Source organism: Coturnix japonica, chromosome 13 (genome assembly GCF_054131305.1).
Source record: "Coturnix japonica strain WE chromosome 13, WE-NBRP24, whole genome shotgun sequence".
Taxonomy (NCBI): domain Eukaryota; kingdom Metazoa; phylum Chordata; class Aves; order Galliformes; family Phasianidae; genus Coturnix; species Coturnix japonica.
Window position 1 is genome coordinate 20,604,758 of NC_140675.1, and position 10,117 is coordinate 20,614,874.

The 10,117-nt window shown below is 47.8% G+C and overlaps 1 protein-coding gene across 3 annotated transcripts in view; it reads right to left on the reverse strand.

Moving 5' to 3' along the window:
- The window catches only part of IQCK (IQ motif containing K), a 99,884-nt gene that overhangs the window by 44,444 nt on the left and 45,323 nt on the right, over positions 1-10,117 (reverse strand). Inside the window, exon 10 of one of the 3 annotated variants that reach the window (XR_014933969.1) lies at positions 8,671-9,029. The exons of 1 other annotated variant lie outside the window; for it this stretch is intronic. The gene's annotated coding sequence lies outside the window, so the exon portion shown is untranslated. Of the gene's footprint in view, positions 1-8,670; positions 9,030-10,117 lie in introns of those variants that run through there. One more of the 3 variants, XR_014933967.1, reaches the window with a different exon arrangement.

Below are 10,117 nucleotides of genomic sequence, written 5' to 3' on the forward strand. Positions count from 1 at the left end.
ACGTGTGACAAATGGAGTCATCACTCGGATGACTGCAGCAGAGCCACATGAGTAATGATACAGCTGCTCCGGGATCGTAAACAGCATCAATCCTGGATGAAGGAGCCAAGATCCCAACCACAGTGCTCTGTGCAAGCAGGCCCCAAAGTTTTGGTGCTTTGCACGAGCAGAGACCTACAGAAGCGACATCTGCCTGTGCCCATGCAAGCAAAGGCACGATCCTGAAACCAGGAGGCAGAAAGAAATCTCAGCCCCACCAAGGCCACAGGCACAGCTCACTACTGCTGTAAGTAAGTCCAAGGGGCAAGAAACAAGACAAAGCAACCTGGTTCTCACAAAGCTATACTATGTGACAAGGTCATCCTTGACAAATTACTTCTCTGTACTCAGTTGAGCAGATTCTCATTGGTTCTGTTACACAAGGAGGCAGAACAGCAAGGCCAAGTGCAGCAGAACAGGTGAAAGCAGAACAGCTGCCTTGCTGAATTCTCAGCCTGAGACAATAAAGGACAATAAAACCATCACTGGTACAATGACAATAAAACCATCACTGGTACAAGGGTGGTACTTCAGCCCAAGGCATTAAAGTTAATTATAACAGATGTTCCTTTCAAAGGGATGCAGGACTTAAAAGTCTGATCACAACAGGACTGCATCCACTGGAAAAAATTACTGATGTGAGAATAAACCCAAACCTTCAGTATTCCAAAGTGCAACCACCCACCCACCCACATCAGCTGAACTGGGGTGAACAGATCTTGGCATTATTTCCCCTTCACAGAGGGGAGAAGCAAATTTCACAGGCAGCATCAATTAGATGAGCTGGTCATTTACTCACATTATTGCTCGAGGGCAAAACCAAACTGCCAGGGATAAACTCTGAAGCTGAGGAAAGTCTGTGCAGAACTTCGAATGACAGAGTTTCTAGTATTCCCTACAGCGAGGAAACCAGGGAGGGGAAAGCGCGAGAAGCAGAAACAGCCCCCAGAACCTCCTCCAACACAAATTTAGTTTTTCACGGTGCCACAGCACCATCTGTCGGAAATGCCTTAGAATTGGCTGGTCTGCACTCAGCTGATGCTGCCATACACGCAAATTGCGTCATGTTCGTACGCATGAGCGGGCAATTCGGGAATACCCCAAGTCGCTCCAATAGTTACGAACCAAAACCCGGGCTGACCTGCAAGCTGCTGTCCTGCAGGAGGTGAGCATTTCCCCAAACAACCTCTTCACGCCCCATCAAATCCACTGTGAGCCGACAATTGAGTGGCTCCGCCTGCTGGTGTACCCGGAGACTGCAGATACAAAGACAGGGCTGTAACGAGCCCCGTCCTCAGCAGTGAGCTGCGGAGCTGGGCACAGGGGTCACCCTGAGCCACGCTGTGAGCTGCACGGGCAGCACGACTCACTGGAAACTGCACAACAGACAATGAAATATTTGCTTTGGAGCCCAAATGTAGCCCCTCTCATTCCCCTTTGACTGGTCTCAGTATTCGTGCTTACATCTGAAAAGGCTGAGAGAGGTTAGAGCACATGAGATGTGTGTGCACTGCGGTTCTCCTCAAGGGAGATCTCCAGCTTCTTGGTTGCACTACTCGGCCTAGTCCAAGTGGTACGAAGCTCCTTCCCTCTCCCTGCCAGCAGGCACAGGGCTGTTAAACCAGTGATGTGGGGACATCTGAGCAATACCGGTGGAAGGTAAGTTGTAATAGTGAAGCCTTTGTTGTGTGTTGAGCAGAGTCCACCTTTGGACTGGACTGAGAGTCCGCTGCCTGCCCAGACAGTTCTGAACTTCTTTTTCACTGAGAAAAGCCTTTAACACAAGACGTCACCTCCTGGGATGGCAGAGCTGTTGATCCTGCCCCAGGAGATGAACACTCGCAGCCAGAGCACGTGGCTCACTGAGCACTTCTGTACATGTCCTCTCTGCAGCACACACTGCATCACTAAGCAAACACCTGCCCTCCTTCCCTCCTACCACTGCAGCAGAACCAGCAGTACTGTGTGTCCTGCAGCTCAGTGAGAATCCTTCTGTTTAAAACATAACAAAAGAAACAGCTTTTCAAATATTGCATCTCATTAACTGAGATGTTTCACATCCTCAGTCTTCTCTTCTTGCAGGGGAATTAACTCCCACTTCCCCATGGCCATGCAGTGCAGCAGCAGCAGGGCTCCTGCTTCACTCACTGAAAAACAGCAGCACCTGGGGGTCAGTGGCCAGGAAAGCAGAATGTCAGAGCAGGAACCTCCCAACCCTTCTGCTCCATTCCCATCACCTCCAGTGACACAGGCTCTATTACTGTAAATAAATTCCTTCCGTGCCTTCATTTACTGCCTTCCTTTCCAGTATTTTTATTTTATGTAATTGGCCGTGTCAAGAGAGCCCTTACATAACCACAGTCTCCCCAGGCACATGTCTTGAAACACATGCATGCCTCCCCTCCCTGTCAGTTGCAATATTTCGCACATGGATGGACTCAACTCTTCTCCAGGAAATACTAAAAATAAAGAGAACCCACTGACAAGTATCAGGGAGTCACAGAGCTTGGCATAACAAATTTCCATGTCTGCCATGGGCAGTGCCTGTATATTACATCACGGAGACATGGAGACCACATATGGCAGTGGAGAAATAAAGACTCGCTTTACTTATAGTTACCTTCTCTGCATTCAGGGCAACATCTCTTAAGCTTTTTTTTTTTTTTTCCTTTTTAAATGCACCAAACTGTGCATAAGCCATCCATATACATCAAGGACTTGTGCAGAGGCTAGAAACACTTTGAACAAAGCCATTTTAATCATCTAAGTGATTTCATTGATTTTCCCAGCATACTCATGTCGCTAAATGAATCGAAGCATTTGCATGACTGCTGCCCAAAATTTTACTGGCTAAAAGCATTGGCACAATAATTTCCTGTGAGATCAGATCTATCACTGGCACGAAGAACTGTATCGACTCGTTCAGTGCTCTGCTTGCATGGATCAGTTGCAAGGGGCAAAGTGTCACTGACAGACAAAGCGAGTTGGAGCCTGTTTAGCAATGGGAAAGCCAAGGAGCACTTTGGCACTGGCTCCAGGGAAAGCAAGATCACAGCCTAGATAACAAAGGTCATGGTTTATCCACAAAGCCAAGAGATACTCCACCTTGTCACTGCAACATTACTTCACTCTGAGTGATACCTTGCAGTTTCTTTTCTCTTCACCTCCTTACCCTGCCATGACTTCCCTTCCCATGCACCCTGGGTGGGTGTCTCTTCTCACCCCTGCCACCAGGGACTGCTACAGCTACGTCCTTCTCAGGACTTCCCTGTGCACAGCAGCATGGAGACAGACACCGGGCTCTAAGACATCCCAGGACACGTGGTTGAACATTAGCACCGTCACACACTGATGTTGTCATCCCAAAGCAGACTCCTTTCAGAAGGGAGGTAATCTGAGAGATTTATTCCTTTCTGATCACATCATGAAAAGTTTCTAACCAATTGATAACTCTTCTTTATCTTTATGCAAAACGCAGGAATTACATGAAACGTTAATATAAACATTTTTAATGCCTGTGTCACATTTGCAGTCAACTACAGAAACCAAATCTCCAGAGCCATCCATTAGAAGTCTCAGTAGAAGACAGGTGGTTGATTTCAGGGCAGGCACTCAGCTCCTCAGTGTGAGAAGCACCACAGGCTCCTCCTGCTGAAGGCAGCATTGCTTGGTAAGCCTTAAACCAATAACACTGTGATCAAACTGCATGGTTTGGGAAAAGCCAGAAGAGTCAACTTTGGCCAAAATCTGAGAAACCACATCCATGAAAAAAATAATCAGTTTAAGATCCAGAAATAAAACATTTCCATTGAATTTCAGTGTCCTGCTTTTAAGCTGAGGAAAAACTCATTTCTTAAGCATTTTTAAATGGAACTCTTCAGTTTGCATTAAAATATCTGACTTTTGTGCATTTCAGAACATAACCTTTTAGCAAACAAAGTAGCCATCTCCTGCTGCCAGTCACCAGCCTCCCCCCTTTGCCACACAGATCCCACTTGCTCACTCAGCACCACTCTCAAATTTTGCTGTGGGATCTTTAAACTCGTGCTTGGGTATTTTATTTTAATATCTCTACTTCTCACCTTCCTCGTGCAATCAATACCATTAGATCAAAGCACTGCTGTGAAATCAAAAGCTGGCTGTTTTAGAAGCCTTCTCAGCAATCTCTGTCAACTCCCCAAATTCTGGGAAAGTAAAGCTAGGTCAACTCAACAGCACAGTTTGTTACAGCACAAAGCTCCCATCTCAGAGGATAAACAAGCTATTTACATGCTTCTTCCCTCTTACAGCATCATGCTTTCCAGCCAAACACAACACTGTAAGGAACAAAACAAAGCCACGCTTCATCCTGCTGGCTGAAGACCTTTATCTTCCAACAGCAACAAACAACAGGCAAACAAAAATAACACACACAAACCACCTTCACAAAACAGTAGTTAAACACAGACTCTGTTGTTCTGTTATGTCGTTTTTCTTTCTTTCTCCCCACTTGGGTACACAAATCCAATTGCCAGACTAGGGAAGCACAAACATGTCTGTGCACAGCTGTGTGCAGCACCTGGACCTGTACTTGCAGTGCAAGCCCAGCTGGTGGCCTCTTGCTCAAAATTAGAAATGGAACTGTTCGGTTTACTAAAACAGAAATTTCAAAGCATTTGAAGTGCTACGATATGTAGGGGGCTCGCTAGTTAAATACAATGCTACTTGTTTAAACATCTGCAAAATTAAGCAATCTTACAGTCACTTAAAGATCTCAATCTACCAGATTGTGCCAGTCCAGTAGAGTCCAGGGTCCTGCATTCCAGCTGCAATCAGCATGAGTTTGGCATACGATAGCAACTGAACAGATCAACGTGATGGGAAAGGCATTACAACAAAGGTGTGATGACAGAAGGACTGGCACAATAAAGAGGCGCTATAAAGAAATAAGACTACTGACCTGTATCAGAAGATTCCAGGTTCACAGAAGAAAGCTCCACCAAGAAGGGATCCCTAGAAAGAGATCTTTCCCCAGTGGCTGTCAGCCCTTAAATAGGCTGAGAGGTGCAGCTGAGCTCCACCCCTTCTTGTCTCTTGCCTTCACCTGTGCTCCCAGGGCTGACCAGGTCCTTTCCCCAGGTGCTCAATCAGTGGTTCAGGCTGGGACTCAACAATTCTCATATGCGGGTCAACAAACATCTCAGGTCTGAGGATTCAACAGCAACAGTCTGCAAGCATGCATCTAATGATTGTCAAATCATAATTTGATAAACAACCACACTGGTCTGGCCATGCCTCATATCACTGTGAGTGACTTTCAGAAGATATCATTTCATTGCACAGAGCCGTCTGCAAGCAACACTCCTGGGCACCGGAATGGTGTTCTTCTATATGTCACCCTGAAATAATGCAACAGCTCAGCCCACAGCACAGCACAACTGCCCCACTGTGCGACAGTGCTCCCAGCAGGGGAGCTCCCAGGCACCACAGGGTGGGAGCTGAGCTGGGGTTAGGAGAGCTGGGTTCCCTGGGCAACTCTTCAACAACCTCCCACAGAACCCCTGGGTGCTGCACGAGCATGGGGACCATATATTTCCCACTCACTCTGTGAAGTCCTGGGCAAATATCTGAAGAGGAAAGGCATCGTGCCCACACACAAACTAATCAAGAAATGTACCTTTCCGAACAAACTCAAAGTCAAACTACCAGTGACTGAACATGCAGCTCCCTGCAGAACCTACTTCAAGGCTTGGCTGCAAGTCAGGGACGTTCTGAGCTGCAGCCAGTTGTGCCTTTCCATGTGGCACCCTGGGCAGCCCTCAGCCCAGCTGCCTCCTCCACACTCCTGGCAGTTTCTTGATCTCTGTGTCCAAGCTGTTCCTGCTGCTGGGCTGCGCTCCCTGTTTGATCCCTGCCTGTCTCCCATATCTTCCCTCTGAACGGAGATAGCACTTGATACAGTTTCTTCCTTATAGAGTATGAACAGATTTAGTGAGAAAAAAACAGAAAAATAAAGGATACTGTTCTTCACAAAGGGCATCTCTTTCACTGCACTGCAGTCCAGTCTTACTCATGGCATGAGATGAGAGTTCTAACATGGGGGCACAGCTATTTGCCCAGCTCGTGCAGCACCTCCTCCCAAGCTGCACAGCCCAGCTCGTGTGGCTCCTCACCAGCACAAGGCAGAGCTCCTAAGGCCATCTCCAAAGGGACTGTCCTGTACCCCACAGGTGCTGCTGTAATGGAGCTCCTCTCATCTTTCCCAATGACCTCAGCCAGAAATGCTTTGCCTTTACCATACTGAGTCTCAATCACAGCTGTGTGCAGAAATCAGCTCCAAGAGGTGAGCAGAAGTTTCTCATTGTAATACAGAAATGTGGGACCCCGGGAGGAAGCCCTGCTGCCCACAGACCTGAGTTTTTGAAGGGAGGGACAGGAGCAGAATCCACCCCCCTCATTGTGATGGCCCTGTCACCAGAAAAATCAGAGTTCAGATAAACTTCAGGTGATGAAATCTATAACACAAAGAAGGAATTTCTATCTGACCTTCAGCTCTTCTAATTAAGATACATCATTGTGTTTTCACAGCTTGAGCAGTCTCTTTACTGGATTTGAGACATGTAATGTTTTTGCCCAAACTCCATTTCCTTCCCTCCAAAGCAGTAAGATCTGCTTATGACTCAGCCTTCAATAAAACACACAGCAAGGACCATTAAAATGAATGCGCACTGCAGGGATAGAACTCATAGGTTACATTTTGGGGCTCAAGTCCTCATTGCCCTTTATTTACCCTCAAAACCAACATGAACTTGTGTCATGTCTGGGTGCAAAGTAAATGTACTAGAAAACGAGCACTTTTAAAGCAAATCTGTCTTCAGTGATGAGGGAATATCTGCATGAGATCAACACAGTGATGGATGGGGCTGGGGAGGCTGCAGGGTGCCCACAGACACTGCTCCCAAACCACCTCCTGCCCAAACACAGATATCACCAGCTTCAAGGAAATCAGTTACTGAGAAGCGTGGGTGGATCACAGAGAAGGAAGCCGGGGGGATTTCTCCAGCTTTGCATTCAGAAATTTCAAAAGGAGCATTTCGGGTAAAGGCTGATATTCTCAATGAAATGGAAAGGCTGTGGCTGTTCTCTGCCGGTGTTAAGGAGCTGCCTCCAGGGTCTGCTCAGCTCCGATTCAGAGGTTTCCTGCATCTTGACGCTGAATGAATGGCCTTGAAGCATTTTACTCTTGTACAGCAGAACACGAGCAGTGGGTGGAGAAGTAACCCCACAGGGAGGTAAATAGCATTATCCTTCCTGTAGCATTATCCTTTCCCCCTCCAGCAGAGGGGGGAACTGAGACTCAGCGTCCTCTATTAATCCACCAGATCAGAGTCTCTCCTGACATGCATTTGAAATCGGACTCTAAATTACTCAAAATATCAGTTTTCACCAGATTCAGTGGAAGTTTCAGACTTTATCCTCTGCATTTATTTATCTATTTTAACACACTGTTTTTGTAAGGGACGCACCCAGGCACCCCGAGATGTCTGACAACAACTGAAGGCTGTTTGTGCCCAAGCACAGGAATGAAGTGAATTAATGCTCCCATTTCACAGAAACGGGCTGTAACAAGAAATACACACATGGCCTGTCTGAGCTTCTGCAGTGCCAGGGCTTTTCTCCAGACATGATCAACGAGAAACTTCAAAGAACAAGAAATTTCCTTTTTTAAAGATGTGCATTAAAAAGCAGATAAAAAAAAATACAGAAAAAAAGAATCTCCTCTTTAAAATGTCAGTGTAATGCACAGCAGTGAGCTGGAGGGTTTGCTTAGATGTGCTTTCAGGCAGCAACACCATAATGCCAAGTAAGCTGAGGACAGTCGCCATGAATGTATTTGTAGCACAAGCTTCCCTTTCCCAGCAGTAACCCTTTGGAACTCCAGCAATACATCTCAATTATATAAACGAAAAGCCATGAATTTTAGAAAGCCATACGTGGGTGCTCTGGGCAATACTGAGATCTGACCTTTTCTTAAAGTTGTGCTGCATCCACGGTCTAACACAACAAAACTCCACAGACAGAACAGCTGTGTGGCTTCAGGCTTTTAGTCTTTCCCTCGGTTATGGGACATGGATTATTTTCTAACCACTCTCATTACATTTCCTGGGACTCAAGACAAACTCCACTCTGACAAGTTCTCATGGACTCATGGAACCATAGTTTCCTTTGCAACAAAACTCCATGAAATCTGGATGTTTTATAAAAGAGGAAGACTTCTCAGTCTCCATTCACAGAATTACTGCTGTCTGCAGTTACATAAAACAGGACCATCTCAGTGTGTAATGTCTAAAGGTTGAGCAGCATCGTTTCTCTTGTCAGACTGTTGCAGAGCTGCTTAGAGCTGCTGGCTGAGCAATGGGGGACAGACTTAGCAACAGAAGAGCCCGGGCAGCTCATAGAGAGGGGCTGCCGTTCCCCCTTCTGTCAGGATGTAAATGTTATCTACGTGTGCTTATATGTACAGATAGTCCACCACAGGGGGCAATATTTCTCACGTAGCACACCAATAAAAGGAAGGCCAGCAAAGCTCCTGAGTGCAGTTTCCTGACCTCTCCAGAGATGTGACAAAGAAAAAAATGAAGACAACCCCAATATCTTTACATCTCAGTGTGGGTGCAAGATGAGCATAGATATAAATAAAAGTACTTAGAATAAAGCAAACACAGATTCAAGTCAATAAGTCCTCAGGCCAGACACAAGGTCCATGTCCTTCCTACCATCCTCCTCTTGCTTCATGGCAATTTCAAGTCTCTCCTTCCCTTCTTTCATTTCCCCTTCTCCTCTCCATCCATGCTTGGTGACTCGGCCCCACCAGGTAGTCCTTTGCACCACAAGGAGCAATGTGTGACACCAGCAGCAGTCAGAGAGAAACCCTCTTGCAGCAGCCACACAAATCTCACTGTCTCCTCGATGCTGCCAACCAATGAGAACTCCAGGATTTGTATCCTGCCCTGAGAAAAAGCAGGCCAAGTATTAGGGAAACTAATCACGCTGCAGGGATTTGTGTAATGACAAACACCTCTCTGCCCATGGGTCACAAACGGTGTGAAACAGTCACACAGCACCAGCTGGGGTAAATCCACCCAGAATCTCCTCTTCAGCGACGTTCATTAGCAGGGCATCCCAACACCCAGCAGCAGACCCACAGCAGCTCATCCACTGATGGAACCACTTGGGATCTCCTTTGGTGCTGCTGGAAAGGTGCTGTCTCCAGCTGGGCCGTGTGCTGCACATGCACAGCGCAGCTCTGCGTCTGCCATGGCCTCAGTGTGCTCCTGCTCTGCAAACATCAGCACCTTCCTGGCTGTCTGATGGGGAAGAACAGAGGGCAGAAATTGCCTTTACATCACCCTGAGACACCGAAGTAGTTCTGAAATGAGGGCTGCGGGCTGTGGCAGCCTGGGTTTGGCCTTTGTTGGTGGTGAGTGCCCTCCACAGCTCTGCCCACCCCCACCCCAGCCCCCAGGGCAGGGGGTGCTCAGGGCTCTGCTGAGTGGGTTTTTCCCCTCCATAAAGGCATATTTCCAGAGCACATCTTCCAAGCTGACTGCCAGAAGGGAGCAGTGCAGAGGGAGCTGTGCTTTAGTCCAGCTACAACACAAAGTCCTCTTAGAATTTCCTCGAGAATTCTGTGTTCTGTTCTTTGCATTTTCAGGGCAGCCAATATTACAAAACGTTTCCCCAGGACAGGAATCGGGCTCATTCTCTAACGCTCTGCCGGTGGCTGGTTGGGGTCCCACCCTCCCTGCTCTGCCCGCACAAGGTGCACAGGAGAGGCCCCTTTCTCCACGCACCGGGGGCGGTGGAAGAGGAACATGGAAACATGGAAAGGAACAATAACAGCATTTGCATTTGCGGAAAGGCTCCGTCCATCGCTGCATTGTGCGCGGGCCAAAGCCTCCATCACATGAGTCCTTGTGACCCATCCTCCGGCTGCCCACCTCTCCGTGCCGCTGTTTGCGCCTCTGCCGTCCCGCCGCCGCCGGGGCCGTCCCCGCGTCTCACCGACAGCGGCGGGGCGGGGGGCGCCGCGTCAGGC